Genomic DNA, 26915 nt, shown 5'->3' on the forward strand with positions numbered 1-26915 from the left:
CTATCTCTACTGGCCACAGGTAGCACTCAGTCGACAGTGGTACAGCAACACGTCAGGCTATCTCTACTGGCCACAGGTAGCACTGTCGACCGAGGTACAGCAACATGTCAGGCTATCTCTACTTGCCACAGGTGGCACTGTGGCCGTGGTACAGCAACACGTCAGGCTATCTCTACTAGCCACAGGTAGCACTGTCTACGGTGGTACAGCAACACGTCAGGCTATCTCTACTGGCCACAGGTAGCACTGTCGACCGTGGTACAGCAACATGGCAGGCTATTTCTACTGGCCACAGGTAGCACTCAGTCGACCGTGGTACAGCAACACGTCAGGCTATCTCTACTGGCCACAGGTAGCACTGTCGGCCGTGGTACAGCAACACGTCAGGCTATCTCTACTTGCTACAGGTAGCACTGTCGGCCGTGGTACAGCAACACGTCAGGCTATCTCTTCTGGCCACAGGTAGCACTGTCGGCCGTGGTACAGCAACACGTCAGGCTATCTCTACTGGCCACAGGTAGCACTGTTTTTTCTCTTACCCTGTTCTCCCATCAATCCATCAACGTCACGTCAACCCTGAATTTAGCATGTGACGTTAACATTACATTTTGAATATGATACATAATGGGTGAATAGGGTTAGAGAAAAAGAATCATTCACTCCCTTGGAGATAGAATGTTGAACCTTATATAAGCTCTCCAGTAACAAGTAGCATACCCTACAATCTCTCCAATGACAGGTAGACTACTGAATCTTATATAAGCTCTCCAGTAACAAGTAACATACCTTACAATCTCTCCAATGACAGGTAGACTATTGAATCTTATATAAGCTCTCCAGTAACAAGTAACATACCCTACAATCTCTCCAATGACAGGTAGACTATTGAATCTTATATAAGCTCTCCAGTAACAAGTAACATACCCTACAATCTCTCCAATGACAGGTAGACTATTGAATCTTATATAAGCTCTCCAGTAACAAGTAACATACCCTACAATCTCTCCAATGACAGGTAGACTATTGAATCTTATATAAGCTCTCCAGTAACAAGTAACATACCCTACAATCTCTCCAATGACAGGTAGACTATTGAATCTTATATAAGCTCTCCAGTAACAAGTAACATACCCTACAATCTCTCCAATGACAGGTAGACTATTGAATCTTATATAAGCTCTCCAGTAACAAGTAACATACCCTACAATCTCTCCAATGACAGGTAGACTATTGAATCTTATATAAGCTCTCCAGTAACAAGTAACATACCCTACAATCTCTCCAATGACAGGTAGACTATTGAATCTTATATAAGCTCTCCAGTAACAAGTAACATACCCTACAATCTCTCCAATGACAGGTAGACTATTGAATCTTATATAAGCTCTCCAGTAACAAGTAACATACCCTACAATCTCTCCAATGACAGGTAGACTATTGAATCTTATATAAGCTCTCCAGTAACAAGTAACATACCCTACAATCTCTCCAATGACAGGTAGACTATTGAATCTTATATAAGCTCTCCAGTAACAAGTAACATACCCTACAATCTCTCCAATGACAGGTAGACTATTGAATCTTATATAAGCTCTCCAGTAACAAGTAACATACCCTACAATCTCTCCAATGACAGGTAGACTATTGAATCTTATATAAGCTCTCCAGTAACAAGTAACATACCCTACAATCTCTCCAATGACAGGTAGACTATTGAATCTTATATAAGCTCTCCAGTAACAAGTAACATACCCTACAATCTCTCCAATGACAGGTAGACTATTGAATCTTATATAAGCTCTCCAGTAACAAGTAACATACCCTACAATCTCTCCAATGACAGGTAGACTATTGAATCTTATATAAGCTCTCCAGTAACAAGTAACATACCCTACAATCTCTCCAATGACAGGTAGACTATTGAATCTTATATAAGCTCTCCAGTAACAAGTAACATACCCTACAATCTCTCCAATGACAGGTAGACTATTGAATCTTATATAAGCTCTCCAGTAACAAGTAACATACCCTACAATCTCTCCAATGACAGGTAGACTATTGAATCTTATATAAGCTCTCCAGTAACAAGTAACATACCCTACAATCTCTCCAATGACAGGTAGACTATTGAATCTTATATAAGCTCTCCAGTAACAAGTAACATACCCTACAATCTCTCCAATGACAGGTAGACTATTGAATCTTATATAAGCTCTCCAGTAACAAGTAACATACCCTACAATCTCTCCAATGACAGGTAGACTATTGAATCTTATATAAGCTCTCCAGTAACAAGTAACATACCCTACAATCTCTCCAATGACAGGTAGACTATTGAATCTTATATAAGCTCTCCAGTAACAAGTAACATACCCTACAATCTCTCCAATGACAGGTAGACTATTGGATCTTATATCAGCTGAGATTTATATAATCTCTATAATGACAGGTAGCGAGAGATTAGTATAACCTCTTTGGTAATAGGTAATTCAGTAACACAGGAATTGTAGCCAGTGAATGAAACTTACTGGGACTGTATAGCCACAAGTCTCGACCTTAGACGGCCTGGCCTTAAATGATGTCAAAAGTGTGACTCAGGCTTGCAAAAGGCCCTATCAATGTAATACACCCATTATATACTAATTTGAGAAGTTTTCTGACAACAGTTCCACATTAGGTGATGCCAACTCCGTGTCTGCAATATTGTATTGCTAGTACATTGTCCATGTCTGTTGATTAGCCAACAAAGACAGAATTTTATTGCTACAAAATAACCTTCGGAGAATTTCCATTTCTTTCTAATCGCACTTTCCAATTCTTTCCTGCCCTTTTTATAGAGCATTATCAGGAAAAACAAATTTAGGACTTATTGACAATTCTCCCTGAAGTGGCCATGCACCAATTTACAAATCTATGGAGTGGTGACAGAGTGCACTTAGAAGGAATTGAATATATTAACATTTTATATTGAATACAGGGACTGGTTACGAATGCAAGGCACCTCCACATATAATTGTATAACTCTAGCACACACAATCAATGATTTATAACAAACAACTAAACTATAAGGGTTTTAACAAATCTCTTGGTTGAAGGGAGATAACTCCAACACTAAGATCTTTTCCATAGCTCCTTTGGGCTAATTTGTCAATGGTATCTAGAATGTACCATAATTATCATAATGCTTTATAATTACGAAGAAACCATAGACATATAAGCATTAGGTAAAGGATTGGAGTCAGACATGCAATAGTAATTCTGCCATAACCGACCCACTTTCTGCTTGTATTAATCTTTTGAAAAGAAAGTTATTGTTATGTGTTTAATACAACTTTAAAGCATTTCCTCAGGTTCTTTAATTTTAGCAAAGATAATAAAGTTCTATCCATGAAATATAAATGTAGATAAATTCAGGCTAACAGTGAGTTGTACACAGTATACCATCTCTTATCTTCCCCAGATCGTTTTACTATTCTTCAAGTCCAATAATTAAAAAAAATAAAAAAATCTGAAAGTTTTTGTTTGCAAACATATTTCCAATAGAAATCAGATGTAAACTTGTCTGACAGGTGTGACAATGAAACTGTAGCTTCAAACTAATTCCCCATGTACCTGTGAATAATTCACTAATATTAAGACACCAGCAGAAACTAATTTATTTTGAAAAAGTGATATATTTCCAAAAGTGATATATTTCCTTACCTTTTTTTAGCTTTAAACTAAGAAATTGGAGTGACCTGCAGGCTACAGATTTTTTTTTTTAAATTGTATCAAAACAACACATATGACATTTCTGTGCCAAAAATTGTGACCCGTTTGATTGAATGTATACTAATGTCATCGGAATCGCATGACACCAACACTTTACATGTGCACTTCTCACAAAGCTGCCTGTTTGCCATTTGAATATCTAGGTAGACTGGAGCAAACAGGGTTAACTCATTCACCCCTGCATATCTAAACTGGACTAGGGATCTGAGTTAGGCCTAGGAATGAAAAGCAGGATACCTGTGATGGTACTATATGGTCCACAGATCTAGAAGTGTATTGTGTTAAGCAATACAAGTGCATGTATACAATTCCTAATTATGATTTTAACAACAGTGGGTAGGTGTGTAACACGGTACAAGGCATATATCCTCCGAACCTCTCCTGGTGGTAGTCACACTATAACTAAAGGCATCACCACTACAGTACGCACACCTATCTGATTGTAAATGTAACAAGCTGTTTGTTGATTAAACCAGAGAGCAATTTCTGCTTTAATTAGGGCAATGAAATCCATTCATGAAAACAACGACAATCCTGTTACAACACACACACATCCCTCCTCCAATTTAAAAATCTCACCAAAAAAAAAATGTGATTTCAAAAAAATATAAATCTGTATGCATTTAATTAACGTATCCTTCCATTTTCCCCTTTTTTAAAGTAAATAAAATACCTGAACATAAAATGACTTACCTTGTTGTTGGTTTGTGTTAGAAGTTAAAAATGTCCAGTGTTGCAAAAATCCATTTCACATAAGAATGAAAATATATATATAGGTCCAGTTAAATCCCAGTCTTACTCCACTCAGAAAAAAAACAGTTTTCTTCCAACTTCCTCTTCAGAAGAATTAGTAATTACCAATCATTTGAAGAATCTGGAAAAAAAATAAAAAAAAATCAGTTTGGTAATATTGATCCAAAGAATTGGGGAGAATATGTAAGTTGTTTTGTGAACATTCTGATAACAGCAAAAATTCCCCTGATATAATATGAGTTAATATTCGTTAAATCTCTTAATGTAGGGGAGATGTTATCATTACGGTCAAGCTTCAACGGAACTGATGTTACCAGAATATTACAAAATATTATATACAGTAAAGACACAAGTAGTAAAAGGTTTACAAGTCACGAAATCCTACAGAAAGCAAGTTTCTATAAAGTCCCCTGTCAGGGTGTCCTTTCAGTAAGAAATACACATATAACACAACTTTCTGCAACGAAATGTGGAAAAAAAATCTCCAGACTTCAAACACAACCTTTTAACAACAAAAGAGAAAAAAAACCTGCCAAGTGCACATATACACACATGTTAGAGGGTAAGGCCCAGGTAAAGAATACACTACTTTTGACAATATAAAATAAACAGTGTATATATTCTCCTCCTCACACAGCCTCCGTACCAGATGGACTCCACACCAGCCAGGAGACCAGATAGGCTAAATGAGCTTTGGCCTTTGCATATCTCCCTGGAATTTATCCTTTTCACTAATACTATTTTGTTATCTGGAGGTTTGTCTTCCTACAGAACAAACGCCATCAATTTGTGTGACTGTGATGTTTTTGTTTCTCTGTCGGAGTGGCGGAGTGTTGGTTTACTATCGGCGGATCAGCTTCCCCCTATAACTGTTAACACACACTAAGAGTCTCTGGACTCATTTTATGTAATTGTTTTAAATCTGTTTTTTAATCTCCTCAAATATTTATGACCACACTTTATCCAAGGCTACGTGTTGCAAGTTGTTCTGAAGTGCCAGATATCTCTGAACGCTCAGCAAGTATGTCATTCCATCATATCTCAAACATTTTCAAATCTGATAAATTCCCAAAAAGTATGATTTATGTTGAATATAAAGGTCAACGTGTTGAACATGTATTTGATCCTGGAGAGAGAGCATAATCCTCCGTCTCAGCATCTCCTGTGATTTATGTAAATTACAGAGGTCACCACTCGACAGGAGCTATAAGTAATTATTCCCATGAAACAGTGCATGCACATTTTAAAGTACATGGTTTATTTAAATCAGAGGTCAAGTTGCCTGACATGTACTTGACCCTAAGATTTGACCCCTTGCCACCTGTTGTGCAAGTCGAGGACATAAAAACTGTTTCTTTATTAGGTTTTTCTGTTGGGGATTATCATAGGGTAGGATGATGTATTCCAGTCATGGTGCCCTGCCGATCTAACATCCTGATCTGGTTACCCTACCTCTATAAATCACAGTCTCTATATATCCCTGGGAGAGGGGGAGGGGGAGTCATAGGGAAAATAATGGGGGGAGGGGGAGGGGGAGGGGGAGCAGGAAGATATGTCAACCCTTCCCTTACAAGAAAGTCAGAAGAAGTTTGACTCCATTCAACTCTATAAAAATTCTTTTCTACAGCCAGGGGTAAATATTTACATCACAGAAAATAATTTGTTACCAAAATGTTTGGAGTTCTTTAAGGGTCTAGAATTGTTTCAAAAGACTTGTTTTTGTGTTTATGAAAGGCCGATTTGAGTCTGGCAGCCTCTGCCTAGGGGCTGAGAGAATTTCTACAGAGTATATGGTAGCTAGGACTAATAATGATTGGGTTATATCTAAAGTATGAAGGAGGGCAAGAAATAGCCCATAACATCTATCATTAGCGCCCTTATCCCAGATTCCAGTTCCTTTACTGGCAAAGGTCAAAGAATACAGATTCCCTCCCAAAATATTTCTCATTAAATTTCATAGAGTGCCAAGACGCTTTATTCGATAAGAAAGACTAAATTGACATTTTTTTTTCCCGAAGCATACTTAGTACTGAAAAATAAACCAAAATCTTCAAATATGTTAAACTTCATTGAAGACCATTATTGATTTGACTAAAACAGTAAAACAACAACAAAACAGCATCAGGTTTTTTATTCTCACAAACTGAACCTGGAAAATAGACAGCTGGTTCTTTACAACATGGGTTCGTTTGAAATCACAGCTTGATTAAGGTGTAAGATCTTGTTTACATTCAGGTAGGTTACCACATTATTCCTTGTTCTATCCCATCACTGTCATCTGGGAGCAAAGGATTTGTGTGGAGTAGAAGGGAAGCATTACTTCAGGACGCAAGGGAGTGGGCCCCCATCTGTTTTGATAATGCAAGCACCTGTCTTGTGATACAACTTGTATCTAAACATAACACCCCTTTCTTAGGAAATACATTTCTGCTCACAATACTTGTGTGGTGGAGTACCTGTATTATAAGACCACTTGCTTGAAAACAATTATAATGTGATAAAATAAGTTTTAAAATGGTCTGTTCTGTGATACAAAATGTGTAATTGGCAAAGAAGCGATTTTGAGTCAACACGTCACTTCCAATTACGACACATATATACACATAGCAGAACTGGGATTTATAGCTCAACATCACCACTTCCTCATTAGTCTTTAGCAATGGTAGCCATGTGTAGAAGTGCAACAACATGCAGTGCCATGAAATGAAATGCATATCTGAACCACTTTGGCACTCTGCTGCCATTCTCCAACGCACACCTACTTAAGCCATCTGATCATACGTCAAACTCTGATAGAAAAAGACCCCTACTTAAGGCGTCCGACAACAGTGCGTCAAACTCAAAGACAAAACCTGTCCTATCTGACACCCCACCCGTACTAAAGACATCTGACAACCATATGTCAATTCAAAACACTTTTTAAAAGTTTCTCATCATGATTATGAAACTAAACTGAGATAAAAAAAAAAAAGATAAAAAAAAAGAGTATCGCGGGGCGGAACAAAATACGCCCGTCGAATGCCATATAGTGTTATATACTTTCTGACATTGAAATAAGATCTGCATCAGTGGTTAGCTGATACACTATAAAAAATGTAGGAGAAAATCTTCCGACAAAAAATCAAATACTGAAATGAACAAAAGGCAATAAATTTTGCAAAAATCATTGAATCAAAATTCTTTTAAGGGAGACACAACTTCATAACATGATTATAAAGTACACCAAGTGTCAAAGAGATCCGTTGAAAAATGTGGGAGGAGATTGCCGGACAAAATAACTCATTGAAAAAAAAATGAATCAATTTGTGGGAAAATCACTTTTATAACTGAACGTATTGGAGCATACACAGGAACATTTTGAATATGAAAATTATAGATTTACATGTGGGAAATATGGGCTTGATAACCATCTATTTCAGCAGAAGATATATGAGTAACTTATCAGGCTGTTAAATTATTCAGGGATCACTGCTAGATAAAATTGCTGTGCTGTATCATTTTACAAGAATAAATAGGAATGCTTTCGTTTTTTATACACAAAAATTGTAATATATGAGTTTTGAATTTGGATATAAAAGTATTGATCTAGGAGAGACCTAACTTCAAAGTTTTTCATTTTCTACAGCATATGAGGTAATGAATATTTCTTGAACGTAAGCTTGTATATGATCTTAACCATGTTTTCATTATAATCCTTCTATTTAACAGATTTCTTTGGTATACTAAGGATAAGTCCGTGTGAAATGCACTCTCAGAATCTATCACTCAATTCAAACACCACATCTGACTCGCATGCAAGCTTGTGAGGTGATGCAGATCTATAGTACATAAACCTACAGAATCATTACTTGATAAGATATAAGTTGTGTCAGGAAAACCAGCTCTGAATCCAGTTTGCATGCAAGTTCAGTAGGGTCAGAAGAACGTTTGTTTCTAACTAGGCAATAAATGAAAATTGTTTAAGCTTGTTTTGTACCCTACAACTAGCCGATACCGATCTCTGTAAAAGGTGATTTATTTTCATAATTATGACATTGTTCATCAACTTAATCGTGAAAAACTGGCTTAATTTGGTAACCATGACAACCATCATTTCATTCACATGTCCACCATATTCCTATACATGCCTCAGAAAACGATTTCTTAAAATTGCAATATCATTAATTACTTCAAAAACTGGAGGATAGCGATTGATTAGGTCTGGTTTACCAGTCAATAAGTGTATCGCTGCAGGCTTAAAAACACAAGCTGATTTGCAGTAATTGCTGAAGCTTGCTACGATGTCTTGAAATTCTTTCGCAGAGATAAAAGTAAAATTGACAGAACATCGTTTGCCACTTAACGCCTGACAAAGGTACATGAGGTACAAATTAAGGTGTTTTATCATTGGACCACACACTCCTGCTGCGTAACACCAATCCAACCATTTAATCTGGCAGGTGTGTATACAAAGCACACCTGTAGTTACAAATGTAGATTATTACCTCCTCCAGAACATACAAATCCCTATCCTTACCTCGTTGAACATGCTAAAGCAGCCCAAAACTCAAGTAAATTCGCACTGCATTTTAAAACATTCTTTCCTGTAGTTAAAGAAATAAAGGTAAAAGTAACAAAATATTTAATTAAGAAACAACACTGTAATAGTCAAAGTGATGTCCCTTGAATAATAATCAATTTACATATGTAAACTAGAAGAATTTCCTGTCTTGCCTTTTTCACATGAATTCCCATTATTATAACAAATGTGTCATCAATTTGATTAAATATTGTTTGTTACAGATATTTAGATAATTTTCTGATATTGGAACATGTGTTTAATGAACATGTTACATATGTCCTTTAACAACAAGTAAAACATGGCCAATAGTGATAAGTAAAATGTGTCTTATTACAGCAAGAAAATCAAAAGACAGTCTGGTCAGAACCTATAAGTATCATTTCTGATATACCTCAGCATTCTAAACCGGAAATTACAAGATCTACTTACAAGTACTTCCCATGTGGGAAGCCAGAACCCAGATCTACACCAGACAGAAGTAGAATTGCTACATATCTTTACGGCTGTATCAGGTTCCCAGTATACCCTATTGTATTCGTTTCAATGCCAAGAAATGATAATGTTATAAATCAACCTGATACCATTGTATCAGTGTTTGGAGGTCTGGTGGAAGCTGAAAACTGGGCAACACTAATCCTAATCAGCATAGGTGGCAACATGTGGACGAGTGTAAACAAACTTAGGTGAAGCTTTACCCGAGGTGTTATCTAATTAACAGTAGTAAAGTGTATGTCATACATCATGTTTCATGAAAATTGCAGTAAATATATATATTTGTCTCAAAACCAAGACTGCATTATATTAAATAAGGCGTTGTCATCAGGCAAAAAGAAAATCTTGTTATCGCTTTTTCTAACCTACCATTTATTTGAGTGCCATGCTCATGGCCTTTTTTCACTGATTTAAGTCTGAAATGCTGGTTCTATACAAGCTTTAACCCTTTCAACCCTAGGTAACTTTAGTAGACTCTACCACACATTTATTTGAGTGCCTGCTCATGGCTTTTTTCCACTGACTTAAGTCTGAAATGCTGGTTCTATACAAGCTTTAACCCTTTCAACCCTAGGTAACTTTAGTAGACTCTACCACACATTTATTTGAGTGCCTGCAGCTCATGGCCTTTTTCCACTGATTTAAGTCTGAAATGCTGGTTCTATACAAGCTTTAACCCTTTCAACCCTAGGTAACTTTAGTAGACTCTACCACACATTTATTTGAGTGCCTGCAGCTCATGGCCTTTTTCCACTGATTTAAGTCTGAAATGCTGGTTCTATACAAGCTTTGAACAAGTGTTGCCTACCTAGGCTATCTACAGTTATTTAACAGTGGAAAGAGCATATACAGAACAGTGAAATCTTTCAATACAAACAATTAGTAACCAGAAATACTGATAATGATAGGTAACTCAAAATTACCGACAATAACTTATATATATGATAGATAACCCAGGTTACTGACATACCGATGTGATGACCTTAAATACAAGTCTTTTCTAAAATTCAAGGTTATGTTAAATACCTACTTTAATAATAATATACATATTTCAGGTTTGTTGATCTGCAAAGTCTTGAAACAATTCAGATACAGCCAGAATAAGATTCCAGGCCATACTAGCTACTGTTGGGCAGGAGGGGTGACAGGAGGTCAAACACACACAGCATCAGTACCTACTGACCTAGAATATCAGAGCATTGTCAACTTTACCTAAAATACAATCCAGATTTCCTGAATCAAAAAGAGTTATGAGACATACTCCAGCAGACTAAAACTAAATTAATTTATATTTTATATGCTTATAATCAAACGAGAAACATAAATAACCTTATACATGTTGATGCATCAAATATATATGGTTATTATTGGAGTTATATTAACGTATACACAAGCTAACACATTGGATGTTGAGCCTGGTGTAAACATTAGGAGGCTCTTGGCACATCAGATATATATCTACATAGCTATATAAGTTTACCACATATAAACAACTTCTCTGTATCTCTATAAGTCTAGATCACTGTCCAAAAAGATAGATGTAGCTTGTTCCGCCTGTCTGATCGCCTCTTACTTTAACAGTGGGCTTCAGGTTGAATATTGATTCAATGTTACACTCTCAATATGCTGTTGTTCAATGGAGATCTATGATGTACATTATGTAATTTTACAATGATTCACAGCTATGGGAATATCTAACCCACTATTAGGTAACTTTTCATACCTACTGAAAACCATATTTCCCCTACTGCACTTAAAAGTATATTTACCGTAAGACACTGAAAACTGTATTTACCCTTAGACACTTAAAACTGTATTAACTCTTAGGCACTTAAACTATATTTACTTTAAGACTCTTGAAACTGAATTTACCCTCATGAAACTAAAAATATATTAACTAATATTAAGACACTTACAATTGTATTTACCCGAAATTGCTTAAAACTATATTTACTATAATGTCTATCTTTCCCCTTAATTGCTTAAAACTATATTTACTATAGGGTATGATAAACTGTATTAACCATGAGGCACTTAATACTAATCTACTTGAGGGCATTCTAAACTTTATTTAGCCTAAAGCTGTTAAACTGAATTTACTACAAGGCACTTAAAAGTATATTTACTATAAGGTTCTTTATAAATACATGTTGACTGCAGGGTACTCAAAACATTATATTTAACATAAAGTATTTAAAACTGTATAAAACCATATTTATAATACCTAGCCATGAAGTATCTAAAACCGTATTTACCCTACCCAGCCATAAAGTATCTAAAACAGTATTTACCCTACCCAGCTATAAAGTATCTAAAACAGTATTTACCCTACCCAGCCATGAAGTATATAAAACAGTATTTCCCCTACCCAGCTATAAAGTATCTAAACCAGTATTTCCCCTACCCAGCTATAAAGTATCAAAAACCGTATTTACCCTCCCCAGCCATAAAGTATATAAAACAGTATTTCCCCTCCCCAGCTATAAAGTATCTAAACCAGTATTTCCCCTACCCAGCCATAAAGTATATAAAACAGTATTTACCCTACCCAGCCATCCACAAATCTTGTTATTGCATCACTGGTATACTTTACACTGACCTATGCCTAGCAAATGATCTTGTCCCTACGTCATCAGTGAACTTTTTACATTGCATATTCAGCTGCATCGAAATCTCGGGAGAACAGTTTTTTCTCTTTTGATTTTAAGATCATTTGATACAAAGCTACAATAAAACCGCATTAACGATAGGGAAAGGTGCATTCAACCACATAAAAAGAAATATAGGACATTTTGGGGACTGCCCACGTAAATCACTATTTTAATTCATTAGAGATGTAACACGACATTTGATTGGTCAATCAAAATTATTTGTGACAGCATAACCATGCCATACACTACACAAATTTTTCTCATTTGCATATTAAGCCCGGATGGCGATTGTTAATGATGTCCATGACCCCGACTTATCCAGACGTCATGAAATTGATTATTCATGACATCACAAACAATAGTGCGAAAGGTCATGTAACTCCACCTCACTATGCATATACCCGACATCACTAATCCACAACAGAGTTTCTTTTAGATATGAATTAGAATGGGGATAACCTTATTGTATTTTGAAATCCCCTAGTGTCAATTGAAGTGTCCTGTTTCTAGCCTTCAAATACAACCTGTATATAAATCTAGATGCATCTTACACTACGGCAGTGGTAACTGTACTTCTTCACGTCGTATAGAAGGTGGTACGATATAACATTAATACATTTTAACATTTACATTTTTATAAAATGTTAAAATTTTAACATTCAACATTATAAAAACATTTACAAAAGAAGAGCTTGGCAAAATACTGCAGGAGAGTTCAACTCATTTACCCCTGAACTTTCATAATGAACTATTCCAACCTTTGAGTTCATTGGAAGAGTTCAAATGTGTCTTCAGGGGTGAATGATGAGTAAACAGGTTGCCATACAGACTAATGGGAAAGGAAAACAGTTTAAGTACGACACCTTAGAAAATGGTAGCAATATGCAAAATGGCAAATAAAAAGCAGGAAACTAAATGAGGATTTCGTTGTGCTAGATCTGCAATAATTTTGTACTTTTATCCAAAACAACATGTTTATGCTTCTAATGAAATTTTGTCACAATGATGTGACACTTTTCAAAAGCTGCAGCATGCAATTTAGTTACTAACTTAATCTTTACACATTTTATGTACTTCTTATAAAATTTCTCTTAAATCATTTGAGAATCAAAATCTCATTTTCAGGGATATTTTAACTATGTAGAAATCTTGCTGAAGCCGCTTTAATTTCATTTGAGAGTCATGTGGCAGACAATATAAATCAGAGTTAACACTATTGGACAGCGACATATATAGAACAGAATTACGACCAAATTGAAGCTGAGGTTGGCAATAACACCCGTCTTTTTCTCATAGGGGAGTTTAAAAAAGAGAGAAGAAAAAAGGGTAGTTTCTGAAAATTTTATTAAAACATTTTTTCTACTCTGAGGAACAAGGAGAAGATTGATGCAGGTTGAACGCTGCAGATGTCTTTTATCCAAAATAGATCTAAATGTATCGACAATAACACTCTAATAACATTACACACAATTTACTTTGGTTCTATATTGGAGAAAATATTGAACAAATGCTTCTGTAGTAAATCTTGATTACGCAGTGAAAGCTGTTACTGTGTTCACTAAGTTCCTCATTCTGTCAGTCCCCGCCTCCCTGTAGACATCATTTCCTGGAGCTTTTTGTCGGTAACAAAGCCGAAGCCTGACCTGAAAGTCTGTTTATGAGATGAATTACAATAGTTATGACGTTATCAATAATATACTATGCCTGATGCACAAATTAAACTCCATTAATATCGCAGAGTAATACTCAGATTATTTCAACAACAAAAATTATACAACACATTTTGCTCACACCTTTTCCCCCATAAGCTTGGACTACATATGAATATAAAATTAGAAAAATTCATTATTTCAAGCAAACATGTTAAAAACAGTCAATCCAATGCAGATGTTAAACTTGTGTGAAGTACATACACTGAATCTTATAAACAAGCTTATACCAAATTATCAATAAGTAGATATTTCTTTATTTAACAATTTCACTCCTGTCCGAGTCCACTGTCAAACCAACAATGCTAAATCCCACTAGACAATAAAGTGGATCTCGGAGAGAGCTCTCTCCAGTGTCCCCGGAGAATGTCATCCTCGTGTGTAGCTTTACCTGTGACGAGTCAAACTTATATCTGTTATTACACATGTAAATCAGTCGTGTATACACTGAACTACATTAGGCTGGCGGTAATGGGAGGACAAACAGAAACGGAGCCGAATGGGGACAAAAAGCTCTCACGATCAGCTGTCATTATAGTCTTCACATACAATATGGATGCATACATTTTTGTAAATCTCATAAAAAAATAATCAACAGCATAATCCAATTCCCTAGATACGTACATGCAAAAAAATTTCAGTATTTGTTTGCCTGGTTTTTGCCCTTGAAGTTTTGCTGCATAACATATGACCTTGAATCGGCCATAATTTAGGGTCTTGAAATATAAGCATCACTGGAATGATGAATTGTGTATGTTATAAGATTACATAGCTTTATTAGCAAAGTTCCAAGGCTGTTTGTCTAATATAAACTTAAAATCTTTCAAGGTCTTTTTTTTGAGAAAAAAAACCCTGAGTTTATTAACCAGCATGCATCAGCCTATATGTTAACAACGTGCATAATTCAATGCTGTGTATGTCCCATCATCTTGCATTGACCATGAACCTTTAAACCTCTCAGAACATTTGACTTGATCATCTAAACTAGACAATGGATCTTGCTAGTTGACCTTGAATTTTTTAATTTGACCTTGCCAGCTGACCAAGACATTTGCCTTTGAAATATATCTTCAAAATGTTGCTTTATACAGTTCATTGAAGAATGAAAATTTGTGAAAATTATTTTTAGCACAAAGAAAATCCTTAGTCAGCAGACCTGTTTCTAGGCCAGATGCAACAGTAAATCTTTGCCCTGAAGCCATTCAGTAACAGTAAAACCAAACATCAGAATTAGACATAAAATCCAGAATAGTAAACCAACTGTCCAACAGAACGGTTTATTGTTCAGGTGATCATTTTGTTAAATATATTTGACATCTCCAATAAACATTGACAGATACTCTATCAATAGTGAAACTTGGTTGCTGGTAGTTGACCAAGTCCAGTTCGGCTATATGTGTACATGTAATGAAGATCATTTGGATAACTTAATTGTCTTCAAAAAGGTTGAGACACCGGCCAATGTCAATGAAGTAAGGAAGAATACATATGTGAGGACAGGCATTGGGAATGGGAATCAACACAAACTCCCAATAGGCCATCCCGCAACTGGTACAAAATATGTATTGCTCATAACCATTATAACCTTTTGTTTAAATTGGACGTCCATAAGAAGAGCTCAACCATCAGATATAACAGATTTCTGTGACAATAAACATTTACCAACTGTCATTTTCTCTTTGAATTCAATCTCGTGAATTTTCACATTTCCAATTTATATATAAACCTGAGGTAGAATGTGTCATACGATGATGAGGTTTTTACGTGGCTATGATTCCCTTCTCTCAAAGATCAGATCAGCAGAGGAATAAAAAGGCCCTAGAGTTTCATCGAACATCAGACCTTTGGCCTAACTCACTAGATGGTGCTCCCTGTACGATTCCAGTATCAGTAAGCTGAGCTTATACACTCCACGCCAAACTCATAAATGTTAACGCCAGCCATAAGAACCAACCTCACTGACACGAACAAACTGATTGGAAACAATAACAATACAAGTGAAAGTCACTACACGTGCCATTTTTTATCATCTCTCCATTCATTCAATCTAGACAGGATCCATTAATACTGTATGTTATTTCAGGACACAAAACTTGTTCATGTCTAAGTTGGAATTAATTCTGAGATAATTAACTTGTGGTATGTATACCTGTCTGTTTTAAATATAGTCACCTAAAATATGGATTCTGAAGTAGCATAATTGAGTCCTGTATCCCGATTCATTAACATTTGTTCTTTAAAAACTTGTTCATGGGAGTAATTTACTGACCAGCCAACATGTTCCCAACAGAATATTTTGCCCAAAGCTCAGAAGTGACTGACCAATCCTTCGTTTCCAATTGGAAAGTATTGCTGGAGTGAATTAAGGGAAACCATAGTTGAAGTTTCCTTTACTCCAGCACGCTTTCCTATAAAATGGTTAAAAAAATCTTTCAGTAGAGGAATGTTTGTGAAACTGCATGGGCCAGGTACCCGAAATTCCCTGATTTTCTGATGACCCCTGGTTCTATGACTAGCTGTTCCCTCTGACCCAGGAATTCCATGGTTCTCTGATGTCCTCTGGTTCTATGACTAGCTGTCCCCTCTGACCCAGGAATTCCATGGTTCCCTGATGTCCCCTGGTTCTATGACTAGCTGTACCCTCTGACCCCTGACTCCAGAATTCCATGGTTCCCTGATGTCCCCTGGTTCTATGACTAGCTGTCCCCTCTGACCCCTGACCCCTGAATTCCATGGTTCTCTGATGTCCCCTGGTTCTATGACTAGCTGTACGCTCTGACCCCTGACTCCAGAATTCCATGGTTCCCTGATGTCCTCTGGTTCTATGACTAGCTGTCCCCTCGGCCCCAGGAATTCCAATGTTCCCTGATGTCCTTTGGTTCTATGACTAGCTGTACCCTCTAACCCAGGAATTCCTTGGTTCTCTGATGTCCCCTGGTTCTATTACTAGCTGTACCCTCTAACCCAGGAATTCCATGGTTCTCTGATATCCCCGGGTTCTATGACTAGCTGTCCCCTCGGCCCCAGGAATTCCAATGTTCCCTGAGGTCCCCTGGTTCTATGACTAGCTCTACCCTCTGACCCAGGAATTCCAATGTTCCCTGATGTCCCCTGGTTCTATGACTAGCTCTACCCTCTGACCCAGGAGTTCAATGGTTCTCTGATGTCCAATGGTTCTATGACTAGCTGTCCCCTCTGACCCAGGAATTCCATGGTTCTCTGATGTCCCCTGGGTCTATGACTAGCTGTCCCCTCTGACCCAGGAATTCCCTGGTTCTCTGATGTCCCCTGGTTCTATGACTAGCTGTCCCCTCTGACCCAGGAATTCCAATGTTTCCTGATGTCCCCTGGTTCTATGACTAGCTGTCCCCTCTGACCCAGGAATTCCAATGTTCCCTGATGTTCCCTTGGTAATATGACTAGCTGTACCCTCTGACCCCTGACTCCAGAATTCCCTGGTTCCCTGATGTCCCCTGGTTCTATGACTAGCTGTTCCCTCTGACCCAGGAATTCCCTGGTTCTCTGATGTCCCCTGGTTCTATGACTAGCTGTACCCTCTGACCCAGGAATTCCAATGTTCCCTGATGTCCTTTGGTTCTATGACTAGCTGTACCCTCTGACCCAGGAATTCCATGGTTCTCTGATGTCCCCTGGTTCTATGACTAGCTGTCCCCTCTGACCCCAGAATTCCCTGGTTTCTGGACTCTTGTAGTTCTATCATCAACTGTTTCCTGTAATCCCAATATTTCATGGTTCTGTGAAGTTATTTGAGTTAATGACAAGACTTTCCATCATGTCCTAGTCCCGTATATGTAGCTCTGTACATCCTGGCACAGTCCACATTGATTGTATTTCCTCTAACTACACAAGTCTGTCTTATCTTTCTGTTTCAATAGACATTTCTCAATGGCTCTGTCACTTCCTTTGGCGGTTTGATGAGTAAATTTTCGATCACTGTGCGGTCGTGACAACTCTTCTCTCACCCCCTCTCAATATCGGTGTGATGTGTTATTTTCCTGTATTCAGAAAATATGGATGTGTCCTGTGCTTCTTTTTCATTAGAGATCAAGAGCAATTGTCATGAACATTGACAATGGTTCTTATGGCACGAGAGAAACAACCTCTGTAGCTTAGTAATTAAATGAGTGACAACTATCAGTTGTCAATTTCGCTGACAAGTTTTGAATATCTTGTCAACATCTCCTAAAAGGAAAAAGACAAAACAATTAAAGAAATTTCCAGAAAGATATTAAGGAAACTGACACTTACGGAGATTAAGTGTGACATTTCAAGCTGGTGAATACAGCGTTTAAAATTACCATCACTGATGCAAACCTCTGACTTTCTCAAGCATGAATAAAACTAGATAGGTTGCCATGAAATTAATTAAAAACCATGTGACATGATCTGTGGAAAATCAGACGAATGCCCAAAAGACAATTTCCCAGGACAACAAACTGATGACTACAAACTGACGCTCTGATGAACCCAATGTTTTTCAAAAGAAATTTATGTGACCCAAAACAAAAATTTGAATATCAACAGCAGTATTAGCAGACAGATGGCCGCCAAGGTGGTAGCTTCAGTGTTATCAATCTGGGTTAGTGATTTCTGAAACCTAACCAAGCTCAATGCACCATGGTTGCATGAGAATCTTGAGGGATTTATCAAGATCTAGTTGGACATGAAACTAAAATAACAAAACAAAAAAAACAGAAATTAATTTTAATATTTAAATATTTATGCCTGTTTGAAATAGTTTAGTTTCAGTCACATGAAACAACAGTTAGTGTTATCATCTATTTATATTGTAAAAGTTTAGTCTCCTGAAACATTTAGCTATGTTATACCGGACACGGTAGCAGGAGAAGAAGGCAGACAACTCTTATTCCTGACACGGTAGCAGGAGAAGAGGGGAAGACAACTCTTAATCCTGACACGGTAGCAGGAGAAGAGGACAGACAACTCTTAAAGAATTCATTGATATTTTTGCATCATTTTCATTGGAACTCTTGTTGGAATAGTTTTCAAGAGTTTGATGCTTTTAATAGTTTAGTTGATGGATTGTTTTTTTGACGAGATCTTATTATTTTTAACATTTATTTTATATAAGTAAGAACCTTACACTAGCCATACATTGGTAGTTCTAGAACAACACAGCAAAGACAGTTTTATAGACAGCCTTAATCAAACAAACCATTTTAACACTTAGGCAAAGTTGGAAAAAATACCGATGCAACCAGGAAGTGAAATACAGTATATTAAGATCAAACTAACGTAAAATGTAATTGTTAAAAGGGTGAACATTATACAAGGAAAGACCTCTCTAGACGATACAAAAAAATGATATTCCTAGCTAGTTCCTTGTTATACAGATGTAAAGATTTCAGGAACATGCATGGGTGAAATGTGACAAATAACCGTCCACGATATGACAGTAAAAGTACTCTTCTCCTCTAAACCTGCATTCTTCTCTACTGATTTAATGGAGAGAGAAAAAAAGAAAAAAAAGAATACACTAAAAAAAAGAAGAAATTGATTTAAACAGAAAAACTTACTGATTGTCTGCACTAGAAATGATTAACACATATAAAAGAAATTTAAGCTGAACTTTCAAACACGTACCACAAAGTTTTATGTGGGTTTCAATGTAATTAAACCTATAAGAAGTCTACTTTGTTTGGCGTTAACAGAATAAAAAAACAAATGATAAGGTGATTTGTTGGTGCTTTGATAAAAGATTCTCTTTTTCTATTTCTTTGTGATAAGTCATCATCAGCATTATATGTTTTTATATGATCCCTAATAATTACTCCCTTTTCCTGCAGTCATTACACAGAATTTAATTCATATGAAATGGAATATAATAGCTTTCTACACTGTTTCCATTTTATTATAAAATGTATACTTGTAAAATGAAATGGCATTCTGTGGTAAGGAGTGGCCTTGGAAATGGATAATAAATGACATTCCCAGCCTTGAAATTCAATTTTATAACAAGATTAAAACATGAACTAAATTACTTTATATTTTTACTTTAATGTGGTAGCATAAGTTAATATAGCTACGTTATTGAATTTTCAAAATGTATCGTATATCTTCATCTTACAAAAGCTGGAGGTTTATTGTATTTCTACTGTGATCAGCCCTTGCCAGGAAGTCTACCGTATCTCTACTGTGATCAGCCCTTGCCAGGAGGTCTACCGTATTTCTACTGTGATCAGCCCTTGCCAGGAGGTCTACCATATTTCTACTGTGATCAGCCCTTGCAAGGAGGTCTACTGTATTCCTTCTGTGATCAACCCTTCCCAGGAAGTCTATCATACTCTACTGTGATCAGCCCTTGCAAGGAGGTCTACTGTATTCCTACTGTGATCAACCCTTACCAGGAAGTCTATCATACTCTACTGTGATCAGCCCTTGCAAGGAGGTCTACTGTATTCCTACTGTGATCAACCATTGCCAGGAAGTCTACCGCATTTCTACTGTAATCAACCATTGCCAGGAAGTCTACCGTATTCCTACTGTGATCAGCCCTTGCCAGGAGGTCTTCCATATTTCTACTGTTATCAGCCCTTGCCAGGAGGGCTACCATATTTCTACGGTGATCAGCCCTTGCCAGGAGGGCTACCATATTTCTACGGTGATCAGCCCTTGCAAGGAAGTCTACTGTATTCCTAATGTGATCAACCCTTACCAAGAAGTCTACCATACTCTACTCTGATCAACCATTGCCAGGAAGTCTACCGTATTTCTACTGCGATCAGCCCTTGCAAGGAGGTCTACTGTATTCCTACTGTGATCAACCCTAACCAGGAAGTCTACCATACTCTACTGTGATCAGCCCTTAATTGCCAGGAGGTCTACCGTATTTCTACTGTGATCAGCCCTTGCAAGGAGGTCTACTGTATTCCTACTGTGATCAACCCTTACCAGGAAGTCTACCATACTCTACTGTGATCAACCATTGCCAGGAAGTCTACCGTATTCCTACTGTGATCAACCATTGCCAGAAAGTCTACCGCATTTCTACTGTGATAAACCATTGCCAGGAAGTCTACCGTATTCCTACTGTGATCAACCCTTGCCAGGTCTACCGTATCTCTACTGTGATCAACCATTGCCAGGAAGTCTACTGTATTCCTACTGTGATTAACCATTGCCAGGAAGTCTACCGTATCTCTACTGTGATCAGCCCTTGCCAGGTCTACCGTATATCTACTGTGATCAACCCTTGCCAGGAAGTCTACCATACTCTACTGTTATCAGCCCTTGCCAGGAGGTCTACCGTATCCCTACTGTGATCAGCCCTTGCCAGGAAGTCTACTGTATTTCTACTGTGATCAACCCTTACCAGGTCTACCGTATTTCTATTGTGATCAGCCCCTGCCAGAAAGTCTACCGTATTTCTTCTGTGATCAGCCCTTGCCAGGAAGTCTACCGTATTTCTACTGTGATCAACCCTTGCCAGGTCTACTGTATTTCTATTGTGATCAGCCCCTGCCAGGAAGTCTACCGTATTTCTACTGTGATCAGCCCCTGCCAGGAAATCTACCGTATTTCTACTGTGACCAGCCCTAGCCAGGAAGTCTACCGTATTTCTACTGTGACCAGCCCCTGCCAGGAAGTCTACCGTATTTCTACTGTGACCAGCCCTAGCCAGGAAGTCTATCGTATTTCTAATGTGACCAGCCCTTGAGATTAAGTTTACAGTATATATAATTTGATAAGCCCTTGAGATAAATTCCTCTGTATTTATACTGTGATAAGCACATTACAGGACATTTACTGTATTTATACTATAATCAGTACATTACATAAAGTCTACTGTATTTATAGGGATCGCAGACATCTGCTGTATTTAAATAGGGTTCAGCACATTACAGAAAGACTACTGTACTACGAAGATCAGCACATTAGAGGATATTGATTGTATTCATACTTATCTACTGTATATACATTTATATACATCTTTAGGGATTTTATCGTATTTATGCTGTGATAAATAAACACCTTTTTTATTGACAAGATTGAAGTGATGCAATCTTATTTTCATCAATTAGGGAATAATCCACTTTTAACCTTTTTATAAAGAGTATGGCCACACACCCTGCCCTACCTCTTCGTATGGAGGACAGACAATTCCCAATTTATAATTTTTATTTATATCACAATTCTTTTAAAACCTGTTCAGAATTTAAACCAGGAACATTTTATACGTTTTGATTCTATCCTTCAACATTCTCAGACAGCTACCATCTTGGCGCCATCTACTCCAAACAAACTTGCATTTCTATTACTATAGACTGTCACTGTACCACGGCTAAACATGGGGCACAATAGAATTCAATATTGATCATTTGAAAATGGATATTTCTATTGAAAAGTGTATTTGCCAGGAAATAGCAAACAACTTCTCATACAAAAACAGATTACGCATTGAGCTAAACAGAAAAGATGTTACATGTGTACAGTTTGTTGCCAATATTTTCTATTTCGCAGCATCCATTTTCAAAAGTCTAATGGCATATTTCACAGTGCGGATTAACCCCTCAATAACTGCCAGCTCCTAAATGCCAATGGAATAACCCACAACAGACAATGAAATGTCTGGTTAGCTTACAAAAGTTTAGTTAAAACTATTTTTGATTCAAAATCATGAGGAATATTCCTATTTCTTACTATTATTATTCACCAAGCACCTAGTGGAACCCCAAAAACTCAGGATCTGATCGATGCTTCCTGTGTAACTTGGTCAAGATGTAAACATTGGGACAACATCAGTGTTAAGCTGTAAGGTTTTTCATGGCAGGTCTTGAACCATATTGGACAAATATTCCTAATCAACTATGACACTGTTGGGGTTGTTTTAACGTATTTATATTAATTAAACTGCAAAAAGCCAACTGATCCAGCGTTCGCTGGTAAGGCAGAACCCATTAGAGAATCTGTGAATACAAACAACTGGACTGCTGTAATATATTGTAACCAATTCCAAGCTTAAATCTTGGGTGACTTAAAATCAACTAGCACTAGATTATTGATGAGGTTGGATTTCTCTCTGACTTCCACCTCAACTCTGAACCAGTTTTTTGCTCAAGCAATTTTCCTGAGGAAAAGGCCAAATGGTCCTACACTCTGTCATGTCTAACTCTGTTGTGGATTACAGCACACTGGCTACACACATGGAGAGATATTTTCAGCATGATGTTGTAAGTTGAGTTTTCAAAATATCATAGACCCTACAGATATTGTAACATTAACACAAGTCATAAATAAAATCAAGTTGCATGGTTCCTGAATTAGACACCACAAACGACCTTTGGGAACCTGACAATGACCTTTGGGAAACTAGATGTTGCATGTCTGATACCAGGTTATGATTTATATCCAAAAGTTTCAGAGATGAAATTCAATTAGAAGTGTAGAATTATGAACTGTCATGCAATACCAGTAAAGCTCCTCATCCATTAAGTCTGCGTGTGCTGATGATTAAGATAAAATTAAAATTGTTATGAATTACAACATTATTGCAGTTTTATTTCTCCATCTGTATACCAGTATCTGGTACTACAGATGTATAGTAGGGTGGTAGGAGGCCAGAAACAAAGGGAAGATGGAGGGAATCGAGTGCGACTAATACAAAGGAATGAAAGAATGAAATGGTGAAAAAAGAGGACGAACAATGAAGTTGGAACTAAGGCAGGAACAACAGTAGGTTAAAAGGGTAAGGTAAGACAGGGGGAGGTGAAAATAGGACTAAATGGTAAGGTAAGACAGGGGGAGGTGAAAATAGGACTAAAGGGTAAGGTAAGACAGGGGGAGGTGAAAATAGGACTGAACGGTTAGGTAAGACAGGAGGAGGTGAAAATAGGACTAAAGGGTAAGGTAAGACAGGGGGAGGTGAAAATAGGACTAAACGGTTAGGTAAGACAGGGGGGAAGTGAAAATAGGACTAAACGGTTAGGTAAGACAGGGGGAGGTGAAATTAGGACTAAACGGTTAGGTAAGACAGGAGGAGGGGAAAATAGGACTAAACGGTTAGGTAAGCCAGGGGGGAAGTGAAAATAGGACTAAACGGGTAGGTAAGACAGGGGGAGGGGAAAATAGGACTGAACGGTTAGGTAAGACAGGAGGATGTGAAAATAGGACTAAAGGGTAAGGGAAGACAGGGGGAAGTGAAAATAGGACTAAACGGGTAGGTAAGACAGGGGGAGGGGAAAATAGGACTAAAGGGTTAGGTAAGACAGGGGGAAGTGAAAATAGGACTAAACGGGTAGGTAAGACAGGGGGAGGGGAAAATAGGACTAAACGGTTAGGTAAGGCAGGGGGGAAGTGAAAATAGGACTAAAGGGTTAGGTAAGACAGGGGGAGGTGAAAATAGGACTAAACGGTGAGGTAAGACAGGAGGAGGTGAAAATAGGACTAAAGGGTGAGGTAAGACAGGGGGAGGTGAAAATAGGACTAAAGGGTTAGGTAAGACAGGGGAGGTGAAAATAGGACTAAAGGGTAAGGTAAGACAGGGGGAAGTGAAAATAGGACTTAAGGGTTAGGGGAAGGATAGCGAGGAAACATACAGACAGAGGGGACGAGTAGTTGGGACTGAGGGGTTAGAGGAAGGATAGTAAGGATAAATATATACAGACAGAGGGGACGGTAGTTAGGACTAAGGGGTTGGAGGAAGGATAGTGAGGATATGTACAGACAGAGGGGACGGGTAGTTAGGACTGAGGGGTTAGGGGAGGGATAGTGAGGATATATACAGACATAGGGGATGGGTAAGTTAGGACTGAGGGGTTAGGGGAGGGATAGTGAGGATATATACAGACATAGGATATGGGTAAGTTAGGACTGAGGGGTTAGGGGAAAGATAGTGAGGATATATATGTACAGACACAGGGGATGGGTAGTTATAGGACTGAGGGGTTAGGGGAAGGATAGTAAGGATATGTACAGACATAGGGGATGGGGAGTTAGGACTGAGGGGTTAGGGGAAGGATAATAAGGATATGTACAGACAGAGGGGATGGGTAGTTAGGACTGAGGGGGAAGGGGAGGATAGTAAGGATATGTACAGACATAGGGGATGGGTAGTTAGGACTGAGGGGTTAGGGGAAGGATAATAAGGATATGTACAGACAGAGGGGATGGGTAGTTAGGAGTGAGGGGTTAGGGGAAGGATAGTAAGGATATGTACAGACATAGGGGATGGGTAGTTAGGACTGAGGGGTTAGGGGAAGAATAGTGAGGATATGTACAGACAGAGGGGATGGGTAGTTAGGACTGAGGGGTAAGGGGAGGATAGTAAGGATATGTACAGACATAGGGGATGGGTAGTTAGGACTGAGGGGTTAGGGGAAGGATAGTGAGGATATATACAGACAGAGGGGATGGGTAGTTAGGACTGAGGGGTAAGGGGAGGATAGTAAGGATATGTACAGACATAGGGGATGGGTAGTTAGGACTGAGGGGTTAGGGGAAGGATAGTGAGGATATATACAGACAGAGGGGATGGGTAGTTAGGACTGAGGGGTAAGGGGAGGATAGTAAGGATATGTACAGACATAGGGGATGGGTAGTTAGGACTGAGGGGTTAGGGGAAGGATAGTGAGGATATATACAGACAGAGGGGATGGGTAGTTAGGACTGAGGGGTAAGGGGAGGATAGTAAGGATATGTACAGACATAGGGGATGGGTAGTTAGGACTGAGGGGTTAGGGGAAGGATAGTGAGGATATATACAGACAGAGGGGATGGGTAGTTAGGACTGAGGGGTAAGGGGAGGATAGTAAGGATATGTACAGACATAGGGGATGGGTAGTTAGGACTGAGGGGTTAGGGGAAGGATAGTGAGGATATATACAGACAGAGGGGATGGGTAGTTAGGACTGAGGGGTAAGGGGAGGATAGTAAGGATATGTACAGACATAGGGGATGGGTAGTTAGGACTGAGGGGTTAGGGGAAGGATAGTGAGGATATATACAGACAGAGGGGATGGGTAGTTAGGACTGAGGGGTGGAAGCAAAAAGAAAATATGTACATACAGAGGGGATTGGTAGCTAGGACTGAGGGGTAGGAGGAGGAAAAGTCAGGACATGTTGAAAGGAAGGAAGGGCAGGGTTTATTGCGGAAATGGGCCAAAGGGGGAAGGTAAGAATGGATCAAATAACAAATCTGAAAGAATTTAGACCAAACATTTCTTACACATATTCTGATCAGGTAAAAAAGAATGACCTTCAACAAGATCATAGCAAAAATACATAGTCCCATTCAACTGAGTCAATATTCATTTTGTACATTCCATTATTTTAACACATTTACTCCCTGGTTATCGGCAGCAATCAAGAGAGCTCCAGAACAAAATGTCCTTTACTCTAATCTTCAGCGAACAGATTAAAACCTTCTCCACAAGAAAAGTACAAACCTCGTTCAGTGTGGGTTTTAGTGTATTTCTAATACTGAAGTTATTTGGTTCACTTAAATATTTCATTATCCCTTTTTTCTCCCCGTTGTTCTATCACAACGGTAACCGCAATGTAAATTACACTGGATGACAACACCTAACTAGTTTACAATTGCCCCTCACTCTCCTCGGCTAGAACATATTGATAGCTTTCGTTGGTACAGTGTTCAATCTGACACTATTCCCGAGGAGTAACAAGTGGATGTAATGGTTTCAGTTTTCATATTGATCTAAATTAACACTCTCATACAGTTCTGTACTCTGTCATTCATTGCAAACCAATTTTTTGGAATGGAGTCCATAAATGGCCATTTAATTAAATGTTTAATGATATTGGGAGCTATTAATTACATCTGCCACACCATATATGGTCATTCTCATTTAGATAGATGGATAATGAAATCCTCATTTGTAATGTTTTAGATGTGTGAAATAAAGATATGAGGGATGTTTAACAGAATCCTTGAAGATGGAATCAGTACCTTAGGTTCACACAATGGTGGCTAACATGTTG

General features: G+C 38.0%; 1 protein-coding gene across 1 annotated transcript in view; it reads right to left on the reverse strand.

The window, feature by feature from the left end:
* LOC110467075 (neuroglian-like) overlaps window positions 1-26915 on the reverse strand; it is a gene marked incomplete at its 3' end in the record, with an annotated part of 317409 nt that overhangs the window by 223907 nt on the left and 66587 nt on the right. Inside the window, exon 2 of the mRNA XM_021523975.1 lies at window positions 4465-4645. The remainder of the gene's footprint in view (window positions 1-4464; window positions 4646-26915) is intronic.

This window comes from Mizuhopecten yessoensis, unplaced genomic scaffold (assembly GCF_002113885.1).
Source record: "Mizuhopecten yessoensis strain PY_sf001 unplaced genomic scaffold, ASM211388v2 scaffold11157, whole genome shotgun sequence".
Classification (NCBI taxonomy): Eukaryota; Metazoa; Mollusca; class Bivalvia; order Pectinida; family Pectinidae; genus Mizuhopecten; species Mizuhopecten yessoensis.